The sequence below is a fragment of the Synchiropus splendidus genome, chromosome 1, assembly GCF_027744825.2.
Source record: "Synchiropus splendidus isolate RoL2022-P1 chromosome 1, RoL_Sspl_1.0, whole genome shotgun sequence".
NCBI lineage: Eukaryota > Metazoa > Chordata > Actinopteri > Syngnathiformes > Callionymidae > Synchiropus > Synchiropus splendidus.
The window spans coordinates 16761325-16776803 of NC_071334.1; the positions used below are offsets into that span (position 1 = coordinate 16761325).

The 15479-nt window shown below is 40.1% G+C and overlaps 1 protein-coding gene across 3 annotated transcripts in view; it reads left to right on the forward strand.

The window, feature by feature from the left end:
- ncanb (neurocan b) overlaps positions 1-15479 on the forward strand; it is a 166570-nt gene that overhangs the window by 18894 nt on the left and 132197 nt on the right. For 2 of the 3 annotated variants that reach the window (XM_053847973.1, XM_053847988.1), the window contains exons 1-2: positions 8796-8857; positions 8990-9041. The exons of the other annotated variant lie outside the window; for it this stretch is intronic. The gene's annotated coding sequence lies outside the window, so the exon portion shown is untranslated. Of the gene's footprint in view, positions 1-8795; positions 8858-8989; positions 9042-15479 lie in introns of those variants that run through there. 3 annotated transcript variants of the gene reach the window in all.

The following is a 15479-nucleotide window of genomic DNA, read 5'->3' on the forward strand; positions in this document are numbered from 1 at the left end:
AGGTTTGTGTTTGCGATTTGTTCAAGTCACTGAAGACACCGATAGCCAATAATAATGATCTGTCCTGGGGTCGCCGGGGGAGAGAGATGAGGTATTGCTGCCACTGCACCTGAGTGAGGGAGCTGTGTCCTGTGCGGTTATGTATTTTACCATCTGCCCATAATCCATATGCTAATTACCAGTGATTTATGTCTCATTACGTTGATTTACAACTCTGCTGCACAAGTGCTGCTGTCTGCCGTGAGTGTAATAAGATTGGATCTTAAAATCTGTGACGCTTTCATCATGAAATTAATACGCTTTATAAAACTATTGTGTAATGGAGACAGTAAATCAATAACACTAAAATGTAATAGTTGGACATTAAACAACCATTTTGGTTTGCTATGTTGTATTTCATTAACTGCGTATCTTGTTTCCCCCAAGTTCATCATTGGCCATTTTCCAAATCATAACTTTTGATTTCCCACTTTCTGTCATAAACTAGACACTTAAATCTGGATCAGTTTTATGCCCCCACTTTTTATTGCACAATGGACTGCTGTTATGTCCAGAAACCTGTGGTCCGTTTAATTTCATTTTGTTGTCATGCAGTGCTTTAACAACGCAGGAAATAATGGGCATTGGTGACTATTTAATATTTCATTTCCAACTTGCCGTAGTTTCACTAAAGTAGTTTGTGAAGCCATTGTTTACTGTATTCACCTTTTTAAAGAAGGTTAAGACTACACTACTGGGGAACTAACTCATTTGTTTTTTGACAGAATTGAGACATCCCAGTTTAACCATTCTGCATTAAGAACTATTTGGTGAGCATGCAACTATCTTGGTGCACACCTTCATTTTTCTACATCTTGAAAAGCCCTTCTCTCAGGAAAAACTAGGTCCACCCTCTTCAGTCGCCATGTATTTATTGCCGATATACTCCAACTATTATCTCCATGTCCGCTCTTCAGCTTCATCTATTATAGATCACCTGCTTTCACCTGCACAGCTTCATTACTCCCTCATTTCCAGCTTCTCTGGTCTGCTGACTCCTCTTCCTTGCTCCCTGTCCTGTGTGTCATCCTTAGTCCCTTGTCAAACTCCCCACCCCCAGCCTGCACCCACATTTTTCACACAAAGCAATTTAACCCCTCATGCAGATGGTCATTCTCCATTACAATAAATGGCTCTCTGTAGTTGTTGATGGCCTTTTAATGCTGGGCTAAGACTTTTCTGGGTCACTGGGCTGCAGCGGCTGAAACGGCTTCACAATGACACAACACTAAACAAAGCATTTTTTTTGAGGAAACCTTTGTTGGGTCACTTTAACTTGCTCTTTTGTGTATGTGTGTGTGGGTGTGTGTGTGTGTGCGTACATGTATTAATATTGTCGTGTGGACCAATCTTTGACCAGACACTGTTCTAATTAGGACATTTTGCTTTGTGCGATTTTGGCCAGTCCACATAGAGTTTTGAGGGTGAACATGTCAGAATAACTGGGTCATTAGAATTGGATTGAAGTTTGGTTCAGACTCCTGCTAAGGTTAGCCAACAAGCAGAGAGACAATTTACAGAACAGACCGTATGAAAAGAAATTAAAATAACCAAATAAAAAAGTTGAATCCCAATACAATGAAATGAAATGAAAAATATTTGCCAGATCTTAAAGAGGAAAACGGGAAATGTAAGGCCAGGGAGCCACATGCCTGTGTTATGCGGCTGTTTTGAGGTCCGAGCAAATCTTCCAATGAAAGTTTACTTTTTTCAACAATCATTAAAATTATTAGTACTATGATTATACCTAAAGTAAACTAAAAACTAATTATAACTAATGTATACTATAATATATATGTTATTTGTTTACCTTCTTATTCCTCCCCATTGTTTTTCCTTGCCTGTAGCTATTGATAATCTTATTGATAGTCAATAGTCAAATAAGTGACTTCTTTTAATGAGTAACGCCACACAGAATTTCTTTCTGGTCAAAATGAATACAAAATATAGAAGACATAACTTGTAATATAGTCCCCTTACAGTATATAGTGGTTACTTGTTTCACCCATAGTTACAAAGAAAATGAATCATTTTTGTTGAGAATATTAAAATAAAATACTAATAAATACAATTGTCAAATAACGTTTGAAGCATCTAATGTCATGGTGTAATTGCACATTTTACCATGTTTCTTTTTCAAAATGTTTTGTGAAATTTAAGACTCTTCTTCTTCGGTTCTTCTCACTGTTGTTCCTGACAACGGTCACGGTATCGAAGATGGCCCTTTAAGAAGTGTAATTTTCCACCCCACAAATACTTTATATACCAGTTCATTCATTGCAGTAAAACTAGGCGATGCATATACTCCTTTATGTCAGAGAGTCCACTGTTGCTTTTTGGGAAGAAAATAGTCTGTGTCACATAGACATGTTGAGCAAGACGGGTCTTGGTCTTGAGACCAGATTTTTACTGTCTCGTTGATATATGGTTTTGGATTCTCTCTTTTGCCCCGTCCTGGCCCAATATGAGGATCTGAAAGCCAGCACTATCCAGGCGTGCAGCTGCATCACTATGCATTATCATTATTGATGTATCAATGAGCCAAATACGTACATCCACACACATAGAAAGTGGGTCACCGTGGATCCCTCTCAGTATGCAGCAAGGTAGGCAGTCACATACACACATACTCCATCAAGTCACTGATGTACTGACTGAGGTGTCCAGACGCTTTCACCACTTTTATAACAGGTATGTTATGGACAAATCAATGTTCTGTTGATGGACAAATCAATGTTCTGTTTGGATATTTTCTATTTTGAATTCGGATTTTTTTATTTTGCATTTACAGTATATGCTATTTAACTATAGTTGCGAATGATGGCCCAAGTGCAGTCAGTGTTGGTCGGCAGAAGACACGGACTCGAGATTAAATGACACAATTTTACCGAGGATGGAACAAATACTATAGACAAATAACTAGTGAACTAAGAGTGCCGGGAACCAAAACGCGGGCCGGGATCAACATACAGGGAACGGGGAGAATCTGGAAAACAAGAGAGGCGGATTCGAATCAACAGCCTACTAAAGTGGGGAGAACAGAAAACACACCCGGAGTTAAGCTCAACGTGGTGGTGATAAACTGAAAGCACTCGGTGGTGGTGACTACACAGAATGATATAACTAAAAAGTGAGACTTGAAAACTGCTCACATGTGGACTGAATCAAGACTGGAGAGAAGCGAAAGTAGAACGAGGAAGAACGAGGAATGAAAGTTACGGCTGAAATAGGTATTCAAGCACGCAATGGAAACTTAGAAAAGGTCAGGGACAAGAACGAGATCATGGAAGTCTTAGAAGAGTCACCTAAGTGGAAACAAAAAACTACCATCTGGCAAACGTAGCTGGCGTCTGAGAGAATATATCCATGAGGAGATCAGAGCCAGCTAAAATAAAAGCACAAGGAAGAAATACAACAGATAAAAACAGACGGGTTAAAGTGCGGCCCTGACATCCATATTGCTCTGTTGACACTTTAGGTCGAAACTAATTCCGTTTTTTGGGTAGGACAATGTAGCATGAATCCATTTCATTCTGGTAACTGTGTATCTTTACTTCGATCTTACATTCATGAGGTGTTTTATTAAAATAGTTTCATACTTCCTGTTATTATAGGTTTATTGTAGTGGTGTTGTTGGTGTTTTCAGCTAGAGATGACTTGTAGTCCCTCATAAATTTAACCCAAATCAGTTTGAGCCTGCGACCGTTGTGAGGGTCATCACGCTGGAGCACACAAAAGAATTACATGTTCACGCAGACATGCACTGTTGCGGTAATTGTCTTGGTCCCGACACTCTCCTGTCTGGGATTAGGTGGTCTCTCAAGTTTCACATTAAACAAACAAGGCTTTCACATCTAGCACCATGATAAGATGAATGATGTGCTTAATATCAACCAGTGACTAAATATGGGCTGTCACTTTAGGCACACCACCTTAATGGTTTAATCTGGAGTGTGTTACCTCACAACAGTACAGGACAAAATGATGAGACTAAGTCATGACCTGCCTCCGCTCTGAGAGCTCAGAGTGCAAGGACAGTTGACAGGGTTAAGTCAACCGGTTTTGACATAAAGAAGACCGGGGTGCTATTGGCCCTTAAAGCAACTTTAAATCACAAAGTTTGATTTCTCCGTACAGTCAATGAACAATTTGAATTCTATTCTGTACCCAAACATTTTCAACTACCTGTGTCGTTGCGCAGTGGTAGTATGTGACCAAACTGGCAATCTAACTAGCTGCTTCACACTGCAGCTGACTGCATTAATTTTATTTGGTTTATCTGCGACAAAGTGAACTGTCCTGAGACAAATACAAATACTGACCACTGACAAAAGCTGTAAATCCAAAGAGTCTCCTTAGCATTTTCCCTGAATCCTTTGCGTCTGTGAAGGATTCGCAACTGCAGACACAATATTCTTCTGTGGTCTGCCAGCAGTGCTGTTGCACAAACACTGAATTAATAAGATTAATAATATAACACAATTTTTGTTCAATAGAATATATTATTTAATTAAGCAACAATGGTGATTAGAAATAACTGAAGTATGAAGTACAAACAGTTTATGAGATGCACTATGATTGCCTTTCTACTGCCTTTCTACTGTACAATTTATTTATTTATTCAGACTTTGTCGGGTTTTTGATCACATTTCTTTGTTTGGCCCAGCTTGAATCAAAGATTTCTGAGTAATGACAAAATCAAAACTTTTTTGTCAGGAAGTGAATGACTGGCACTTAAGTTTACCCATAAAGTGTAGAGGAAAATAAGATGCCGTCTCCTGAATCAAAGGGCGTTATTTTTGTAGCATTCTTATGCAAATTAATTTAGCAAGAGTACTGCACACATGGATGAAAGAGACGTGGGTGAACACATGCAAACACAGTTTTACCTGTACGGGTTACGGAAACATTCTTCACCGGATCATGGGAAACAGGAGAAAAAACACAAACAAGAGGACAGGAATAAAGGAAACAGACACAGACTCTTAGACTCTAAGAAAATAAAGAGCCATTTATGACAAACATTTCATAATATTTTATTTACTTTTTCCAATGCCATTTCGATTTATTTTTTTTACATTTTAGGAGCCTCATTTTCATTTTGTCTTCTGAATGCATTTTTGTCTATCCTCGATGTACAAAACATTATGTTGTGGTTGGTGAATCCCTCCATGAATCTCTTTTTAATCTATACATTCCCAGTATGTACTTACACATGTTTCATACAATTGACCGCAATAAACATCACATTGTGTGGTACTTGTCGTACTAATTGTTGAAGCAGCAGTTGTATTGTTATTGTAATTTCTTTCTGTTTTTTTCTATGGTATTGGTGTCATATTGAACAATGTGAAATTGTATGTTGTACGTATGGCCCTGTAGACCTGGTGTCGGGAACCTTTTTTAAAAAATTTTTTGTAAGTACTGAATACAACTATGCGAAAACAATTTCGCCCTATGGTTACTTGACAATTTACATCTACAGAAACCAAGTTTACATGGAGCCGGCATCAATGGTCACCTCAGGCAGTATTTCCTGATATTGTCACGTACCTACGTTTGGTCACTGGTCACAGAAGTGAAACAGACTGCGCATGTGTCACTTCACCAGCGTCTTGTCGAGGTAACTGTAAACTTCATTTAAAACACCAATCATTGCTGAACTTGTCCAATTCGGAGCCTGAAAATATACTTTTAGAAGAGCAGATATAAGTCATCATACATCAGCAGGAGAGTGTTAAACTGTTAATTTTCCTATATTGTAAAAGATTCAAACCATCGAGCTATAACAATGATGATTTTGCCTAAAGGTGCTTTCCTTTAAGAATTCAGTCTTTGTTCAAAGAAAACAAACACCCCCATCTTTGATGGTAGAGTTGGCGTGAAGTAAATGCCAAAATCCTCCGAGGGACAAACACTTTTCTTTTCTCTGCATAATTATTCCACTGGGTTTTTGGGGGTTGCTGTTCAACGCTTTCTTCTGGGATTATTACCCTCTTGGTTTGCTTAATTAAGGAATTATCAAAATGTAATAAACTCTCACTGGAGGAGGCAACCATGCGATTCAGCTCTTAATGCTTCCGCCTCTGCATCAAATATGTATTTAACCGGAGTATGAAGTAGCTGCTATGCCAGAAAAACACATTTACCCACAACTGTTATGCTCCCGGATCGACAAAAGCTCTTTCTTTATTTAAACTCATATGTGCCCACTGGCTATTTCTGGAAGTAGATAAGAATAAAGAGAGGAAGAGAAGAAAATAATATTGGGGTGATGTCTGTCCTTTGATGCAATCGTGGCCAATTGCTCCCATCATTTAAGGTTTTGTTCTTGATGTCTGCTTGGAGAGTAATCTGAAGCTCAGAACTGACCTGTTACTCTAACTACATTATATTTGTGCAATGTACTGTAGCATCATAAATTATTTCAGCAGATCGATCGCAGAAGCTGGTGAATCTACTTCTTCCTCTATTGTCTAAGGATACGATCAACATTCTTTGTTGCGTTCTCATTGTCCTGATGCAGGTTCTAGCTTTTCTCTCGTGATCAGTCGCAGCATTCCCCTCCAGCAGACTTCTGTAACGCTCTCAGTGCCACACTTACAAAGCTTTAAAACTGCAGACCAAACAAAACGCAGCATTAGTGCTGACTGCTCCCAGAAGACTAGAATACATTACACATTATCTAAGCCCCTAAATTTGTTGTTGGTCATATAAACTCCATTTGGTAAATCTCTGTAATTGGAGACTGATGCAAAACAGGAATGTCAAGTGTCACCCTAATGCTGTTGTGTTGTTTGGTGGCGTCAGCTTATGCTTCGTTAAAGAGACACACAAGTCCATGAAACTCTAAAAATGATGTCATACTGATGTGGTCAGCATTAAAATACCACTTACTGTATGTGGAATGTTGCATAATTGAGGGCCCAGATGAGCTTCTTTATAAACGACCTATATGCATTTCTCTGCTGTTTTGTGTTGCCTTGATCCAATCATTGGCTACAGTTACAGTCCAGCACTCTTCTGTTGTCCATTTATAGTAATACTGTATATGCACACGTCTCATTCTGTACGGTGCACTGTGCGTTGGATTTTCGATTGCACAATTCAGCTTTTAAATGCTTAGATCGAGTTGCTGTGCTGTATAAATGATATTCACACTGTAAAACTCACCGTCTCATTTGACAGCTCCAGCACCACGGACAGTTCCTTTCACAGACTCCTTCAACTGAATGCCACTATTTAGGCTGTGTTAGTGCACTTCTGGCATGTGTTTCCAAACAAACTAGCTGGGAATCGCATCAAGAAAATATAATGCGAGAGGCTCATGACTGTCTTGAATCATAAGACTATGCTTAAACAAAAGCTTTATCTTCTCGCTTGCTGCACAGCGCCCCATGGGGGATCATTATTCTTCCAATCTAACAAGCACTGGGTGGCTGCGAATACATACTAACCTTACTTTAGCACGCCCCTCAAAACACGTCTCTGTCTGACATTTATTTATTTATTTATTTTTCCAACAACATAGTAATGACCTAATGTGAAAGGCTTTTTGCAAGTATGGAAAAAAAGTTGATTTAGTCCCCTCATTGGTCATTGTGTGTTTTTCTTGGACTCCCAAGTTTGTTTGTTTATTTATTTATTTATATTTTGGGGAGTGGGGGTACTGTCAGCACTCTTTTCTCCAAACAGTTAAAAACTACAGGTTGAGTTGGCAAGTCATACAGTGTAATTGCTCGTATTTTCTTTGAGCTCGGAGATGGGGTGAGGCTCCCCAATGCCCAATGGCTGACTATGGTCGAGTGAATGATTTGAATGCAGAGCACAAATGACATTTTCTTTCTGAAAATCACTGGACTTTTGTGGCTGTAAAAGAAGGGAGGAAAGATGGTGATTGGATGGATGTTTCGCTGTGATGTGTATGGCAATTCAAACATATGACCGCAGGAGGAGACTGCAGTAGCTCCTACAGGAGCAGAGGACGTTTAGCAACTGCATCAATATGGAAAAAGCAAATTCACTTGCTGAACAAAATAACTTCCCTAATTTCAAACCAGGTTAGTTTCTTTTACTGATGTGCTATGAGTATGTCTTCCTGTATCTCTACCGTGGCTTTCTAGGTATGTGAACATCACAGAAAGCCAATTCTCACGCCTTGAACTATAGGCACAGTCGCTTCTGTCTTTTATGTGAGAATTATGGAGTGTTTGCGTTGCTCATGTTAGATTCGAGTTGGATCTGACACATTTGGTGAGGCATTGACAAGAAACGTTCTATAGTTGTCGCTTCAGGGAGAGACAAAATGCTCTGTGCTGTCGATGGGCATTTTTTTCATGAAAGTACTTTAATGTAATTTGACTACAAGCTTGACCGGCCTGACTAATTCTTGTGCTCAGGTCAGTGCTGGGCTGCCAATAACAGGATAATTCTGTCCCTGCGGTTATTAATTACAGCAGACAAAGGCCAAACAGGATTTGGTTCCCAAGCACCTGTGCCAAGGTGCCAAATTACAGCAAAAAATGCCTGAAAAGCAATTTTCCTGTTTCATAAATCACACCAGGTGACCATCTGTTGGGTGACAATTTATCACACTTGAAATGAATTTGTGGGTTTCGATCATATTAGATGTGGGCGCTCTGGATGTTATACCCCCCTTTCCTCCTCCTCCTCCTCCTCCTCTTCCCTCACCTCCTCCTCCCTCTCCATCTATCAGAAGAGCAGAGCTCTCTTTTGTTCAGTAGCGCTCAGCTGCTGGAGGTGAACGCGCAGCTCTGCTCCCGCACTCGTCCCTCCATCCCTCCTTGGCCGATTTTGGGTAAAATCGCTGTCTCTTCTTTCGGATCCTTAACTGTCACTTTTGACACCACTGTCAGGAAACTGATTCATTCTTTCTCCACATCATCGGATGCTTCATCTTCCTCCGGCTGTTGGACTGACGCTCCTGCAGGCTGCAGCATCGCTCCGCATTCCTCCGGACTGGATAGCACTCCCTCTCAAAGGTAAAGAGGGGTGTGCTTTTGCCTCTATCTCCATATTTAAGAGCAAAGACATCAATGAAGTGTCTCAAAGTCCATTACCACTGTTTCCCTGTTGACTAAAGATGATCATCCCTGAGTTTGTCTAAGACAAGAAGTAACAAAGATTAAAGACTAAATTATAGATCACTATCCTGATAAATTTTTCATTACTCATAATTGTCCGGTTTGCAGTTCTTTGGTACATTTCATTACAGATTTATTTTAATTCTCTTTTTATATAAAAAGAGAGTTGTGGATCTTATATTTAACTTTCCAAATAGAAACATAATTTGAATTGAGAAAAAAAAAAACCCTTTACACTACAGTTTACAATTATACACCCTGGGTGTGCAGCTGTTCTCTGGGGTGATGTCATTGGCACGTCCAAAATGCCGTATTGACGTTATGAAAAGGAGCAGAAATAATGGGCAGGCAATTATTGTTATTGTACCAGAATCTCTCTGCAATCAATTGTCAGTTATTATCATATTTTTTTTTTACTATTTTTGGAGTTTTTAATGCTTTCATTTCACTTTGGCATTTGCTTTGAAAAACCTGCTCAGCTTTGTAGATACGCTTTTTTTTTTCTGCTCCATACTTAGAAGTAAATATTGTCGTTGACATCTGCAGGTGCTGTGATATGAAAACTTGTTTTAGAGCTGACTTATCAGGAGGTATTGACCACCAGGATGTCCAGTTATTCGGCTGGTTGTTTTTGTCTTTTCAAAGAACAGCTGCATTTTTGACATGCAGATGTACTCTGTGGCGACTTCTGGATTTGGATAAATTTCATATGCCGTCAGCTCTGTCAGAGACAACCCAGGGGGAAATGCTGAAACATTATCTCTGATGTCACTCACCAAAAGAACCAGTGGGAGGAAATGTTCAATCTTCTACAGTAGTTCTTTGATGATTTGGGACTGAGCATAAATGAATAGGAAGGATTATTTTGGGTGTTTTGAGTGTGCAAGTCAGATGAGAGAATAGGTGTGTTTTTATGACCTCCTGGGAAATTAAGTCAGCACTCAGCCAAGGAGTTCATGCAGTGGATCCGACTGCTTCTTTTCTTCGCTGTTGCTACTGGTCTTTGTTTGGTGCACCCACATTGCAGGCGGACAATAATGTTGAGAGAAGCAATGGGAACTGAATTATAAAAATGTGTGATATTACTGTGTTGCATCATCAGTTGGTCAAAACCCGCATTCAAAGCTGATCAGTGTTTTTGATTATTCATCATACTATAGTCTGTCAGAATAATTATAAATAAATAAATTCCAAGCTCAGATATTTTGTTATTCATGCTATTTTCAAGGAAAACTTTCAGTTTTTTTCTATTTTACTATTGTGATTGTTGCTATAAATATATGGAAGACCTAGACACATATATTATTTTAGATATCTGTGTATGTTCTGTTGACACAGTATCCAGGAATGAAACTCTTCCATCAACAACCCTGCTGCTTGTGATCTATCACCATATAATCAGAGGTAAATATTCAGTCACTACAATATGCTGTCCTCAAATTTTTAGTAACTTCACAAATATGTACAAAATCAGGTGAGATTATATGACAGCAGAATTTTCACATTCGTATGTGTGCCATTTAAGACAAACAAAAAAAAGTGAAAGCAATGTGGATCTATCAAATCTGAAAACATTTGCCTAATGTAATTTTAAGCAGCTCATGCTCTAAATTATTCAAAAAGAAAAATATGCGAGAATCAAATTACAAAACACACAGGACGGGACAATGTTATTTTTGTGAAAGGAGTTTCATCTTGTTTCCTTTCATTTGATGTCATGCACATTGTGCATGTTTTTCCCTCACATCTTTTTCTTTCTGGGCTTTGTTTCTGTTCCTTGCTCAATCATTTAGACAATAGATCACATGCCTAGTTGTGATTGTCATTGTACGCTGAAGTGCTGTTGATCTCCATGCCTGTTTGGAGCCGGCATTTTCTGCATTTTCTGTACGATGGAGCATTGCGATGTATGAACTCCACTATAGTGCTGAAACCCCAATTATGCCTGAGACTGAGAGGCAGAACAGAAGTGTTCTCTTCGCTCTGCAGGAGTGTAGTAAGCAGAAACATAAAGAAACTAAAGGAAGAGGGTGACATGCTGGGGAGATTCAGAGCATTATCTTCTCTGAACATGCAGATTGTTTCGTCACATTCAATTTGAATAAACTGCCACCTGTCTGACTGCACTCACACACTTGTGGCAAACCCTGCAAAAAGAGGGAAAATAAATCAATTTCTCACTTGAGTAGTGTCCAAGACTGTGAACAATAAACTGTGAATATTAACTACGATTTTGCCAAAGGAAGACATTGCCATACACAGATGCAAACCGTCTGCTATGCTTAAGACAAATAAAGCCACGTTGGCATCGGGTGCATGTGAGAACAACAGCTGAGCAACAGAACAAGAACATGCGGGATGGCTTGCTCTAGCTTTTTTTCACGACTGAAGGGCCTCCAGATGTGCAACTCTATGGTAGTGTGCAGCTATTGCCATGTCTGTGCTGTGATCCCATTGTGGCCAATAAAGGCTTCTGATCCTCAGTGGTCTCGATGGGGAAAAGCACATTTGTTATTGAGATTGTCTTTGTTCGAAGCCATAGTGCTTGTTTGACTGTGGAGGCTGGAAGACTCCTGTTGGGACACTTTTCAAACGTTGATAAACCCTGATCCGATTAGCAGCAAAAACAATCACAACCGCTACATTCAGTTTTGTTCGAATGATCGTAAGATTGAGTGCTTTGTATTGTCTGTGCAACATAGAGTCTGGGCTCACACGTGCAACCATTCATCATCTTTTAGGCGTCTGTCCACTTGGCACCTCTATTCCCAGCCCAGCCACCGGGGTCGTTTCAGTGCCTTATTAAACGCTCTACCTTTGCCCGCCAAAGCATGTCACCTTGATTGACAGGAGCACGTCCCACCTCCTCTTGGAGCCCACCAAACAGATGGAGGAGAGTCTAAGTGGGCTGCTGCTTGCTTTTTCAGTGGCTAATCACATAATGGTCCGACATTATCCATATTGAAGAACCCACCGCACCTTGAGCCAAGCAAATGAGCAGCGCAGCTGTGCCTTCCTGGCCACTGGTGGCGCTGACAGGTCCCACAAGACAAAGGTTTAGCCCTTCCTGAATATTCATCAAAGACCCCCAGTCAACTGCCCCTCCCCAAAGCCAACTCCACACCCCTCGCCCGCACAAATGTATTATTCAAACCAAGTGTTTTGCCCATTTAAACCTATAAATAAATTATAATGTGTGGTAAGAGTTTTTCTCTGCTGAATTAATGACACGATGAGAGCGGTTTCCTCGTGATTTCAGGCAGGGTGGATTTATTTGATAAAATTCTCCATTTCAAAGAGCAGACAAGGAGTAGGTTTTTTAGTTGAAATAAAACAGTGGCCTCGCATATAAAAGTTTTTCCAATTGGACATAATCTGGTTGTTCACACACATGAAAGACAAAACTAGACAAGAAATACAATACAAGTTCAAGAAAAAAATTGAAATTCTTAATGTCTGAACAGTAAACATTTCTGTTATCAGAAAACTTTGTGTCTTGTCCAGAAAGTCTGTGGGGTCATAGGAGGAAACCCTATCTCTTACCCACTGTACTGTTCTTTGTGATTTAACAAAGATGTTTATAATGGTAAACATTTTGTTCATTTGGATTTTGTCTCCATCTGCCGCAACTCGGCCTGTGAGTCAGCCACCAAGGTCTCATGAGACCCACCATGATGGCGGAAGGGTGGTGATAACAGCTCTGTGTTGGTTGGTACAGGTTGAGTGCACCTGAACATGGTCCCATCAATTGCACTAAAGAAGCGCTAAAAACATCATACACCGATGAATGGAACTCCTTATTTTCTATATGGCATTTATCTTGCTCCTCTCAAAGTACAAACACGTTGTTCACAATATTATTTTTGCTCTTAAAATATTTATTTATGCATTTTTTAATGTTGTGAATGTACAATGGCGAGGGTGGCAGCATGGCACTCTCTCCTTCAGCCGCGCCTGACCAGAATTGATGAGTGGATTAAGGCAGAACTCAAACTCAAAAGTCCAAGCAATTATTCATGCGATTAATAGGAGATGATAATCAGCAAGTTCATTTATTCAGATTCAATATTCACTTGTTGATAGACCCCACTCAGGTACTTGATATTAAAGTGTTGTTTGGAGTGCTAACTCTCACCAGTGTGATACCAATTGTCATATGATTTTTAGTTCTCCCTTCCTGGTGTCTCTTTGTGATTTACATTCAAAAGCTTGACGTGTACAGTAGCGGCTTAATGAAATGTTTCTTTAAAGCAAACACCAAACAAAGAAAAAGATCCAGACACTCCCATCTGCTCACCCTCAGACACGGTGGACTCAACACAACTACCTGCAGATTTATTTTGCTGTTGTGCTGCTATTTAAGTGCCATCTTTCATAGTCTTGATCTGTGAGTTGATGCCCTCCTGAGGAACGCAGATTTAATTATTGATGAAGAGACACAGTTACTTTCACAACTGGACCATGAGTAGTTGACATTTATGCATCATTGCTTCAATAATAATCATATTTGTTGTGCACTGGCTGCTTATCTGTCGGCAGCAGAAATATGTTGGGTACCAAACCAGTATGAATGAATGTGTGTAAAATACTCACCTATCTAGGAAATAAATTAGAAATAGTTTTTCATTTATTTTAATCTAACGTTCAGACAGGTTTGTGAGGAAGGTTGAAACTCTACTGACAATGGAACAGTGTTCCCTTCTGGTACTTTGGGATCGATTTAGTTGGGGGTTCTTGAGGGTTGTGACTTTTGACCTGAGACACGCATCAGAGCTTCTCAGTGATAATGCAGTCATGTTGTCCGCAGACGGATCGTTTGTTGCGCTGAAATGTATGGCTCATTATTTTGCTTTGGTTCAGCAGGTACAGTGGGTATCTAGAAATGTGGATTTTGGAACTGGTCATCTAGGGACGTGGCAGGGAAGAAGACGGTGATTGTCGTTGGTCGTGACAAGAATTGAGAAAAAGGGAAGTCGTTCGATTTGGACTTGCTGAGAAGAGTGATAGTTGAAATGTTGGACAATGGATAGAGGTACCAGGTCCACAGGGATAGCAGATGAGGAGGTGTTACTGGGAAGGATGCACTCAACTGGAGCAGGCTGCCTCTCTGTTGCAACCCTTATTGTCAAAGGAGAGGAAGAAGAGGGTACTTTGGCCAAAAGTAACGCCTTCCCCCATGCGATGATTTAAACACAATGGACATGTAAATGCCATAACACAAGCGAGTGTGTGGACACACCCTAAGGATGGAATTTACCTGCAGCCTGAACTACTGCGTATGGCAGAATTCAGCCTCTGTGAATGACTAGCTTGTCTGCAATTGCAATAATCAGATAACAGGATAACAGTAGTACATCAACAACATCCAAAATAATGAGGGACTGTAATACTGCTGCGCCCATGTCCAGAGTAGCCTTTGGTGGGAAAAAAAAAAAAAAAAACATTGGTGGAGGATCAGACCGGTGTGCGACAGACAAAACCTCCGACAGAGATTGACAAAAAGCATCTGGCAGACATGCAGCCCTTACCAGGTGGATTCTCTCAGCTAAGCCTTCAGGTGACTCTTGGATTTGTATTCCATATTGGTTTAGCTACCTGGCAGGTGCTGGCAGAAAATCCTCACCAGGTTTTTCTGGGTCATGGGAGAGATGGGTGACGTTTGGGTGAGAAGAGAAATTACGTCTATATGAAACATTTTCAACCTCTATTCAAGGAAAATCTATGAAGATAACCAGTTTTGCCTTAGGTTTCTGTTAAAGTCAACTATGAACTTCATTAGTCTTTGGAATGAATCCAGTCTGCTGTTCCTTAGTTGCAACCAGACTTTTAGCTTGAGGGGCAACTGGCCGTCTAAATTGCAAAACACAAACAAGAAACTGAGACTGAAAGTATTATTGTGGCACCAGCTACTAGAGAGTTAATCTCTGTTAACATTTATTTGACCCATACATCTGTTTTTATAAAGTTGTTTTTGTGCAAATATAATGTTAACAGCTTCTCCTTTTACAATTGAAGTTATGTTAGACAATAACAGAAGAGGGACATGGGATGGGGTGCGAGGTTACGGGCTTCAAAATCCTAGCTAAAAGTCCGGTCGCAACACACCTTCACTCCCATGGTATAATATATTGACATAGGGGACGTGGACTTGCGTGGACTTGCATCATGTGCATACGCCCTCAAAGGGCCATGCATTACAGTCATCGTGACTTTCTGACCCCTCCATTGAAACACCTACGCGTCAATATGCAATGCAGAAGGCTGCCTTTGTCATCAGTATAGGATGCAAATGTCCACTCCTAACGTCAATATATTACGCCATGGGAGTGAGGATGT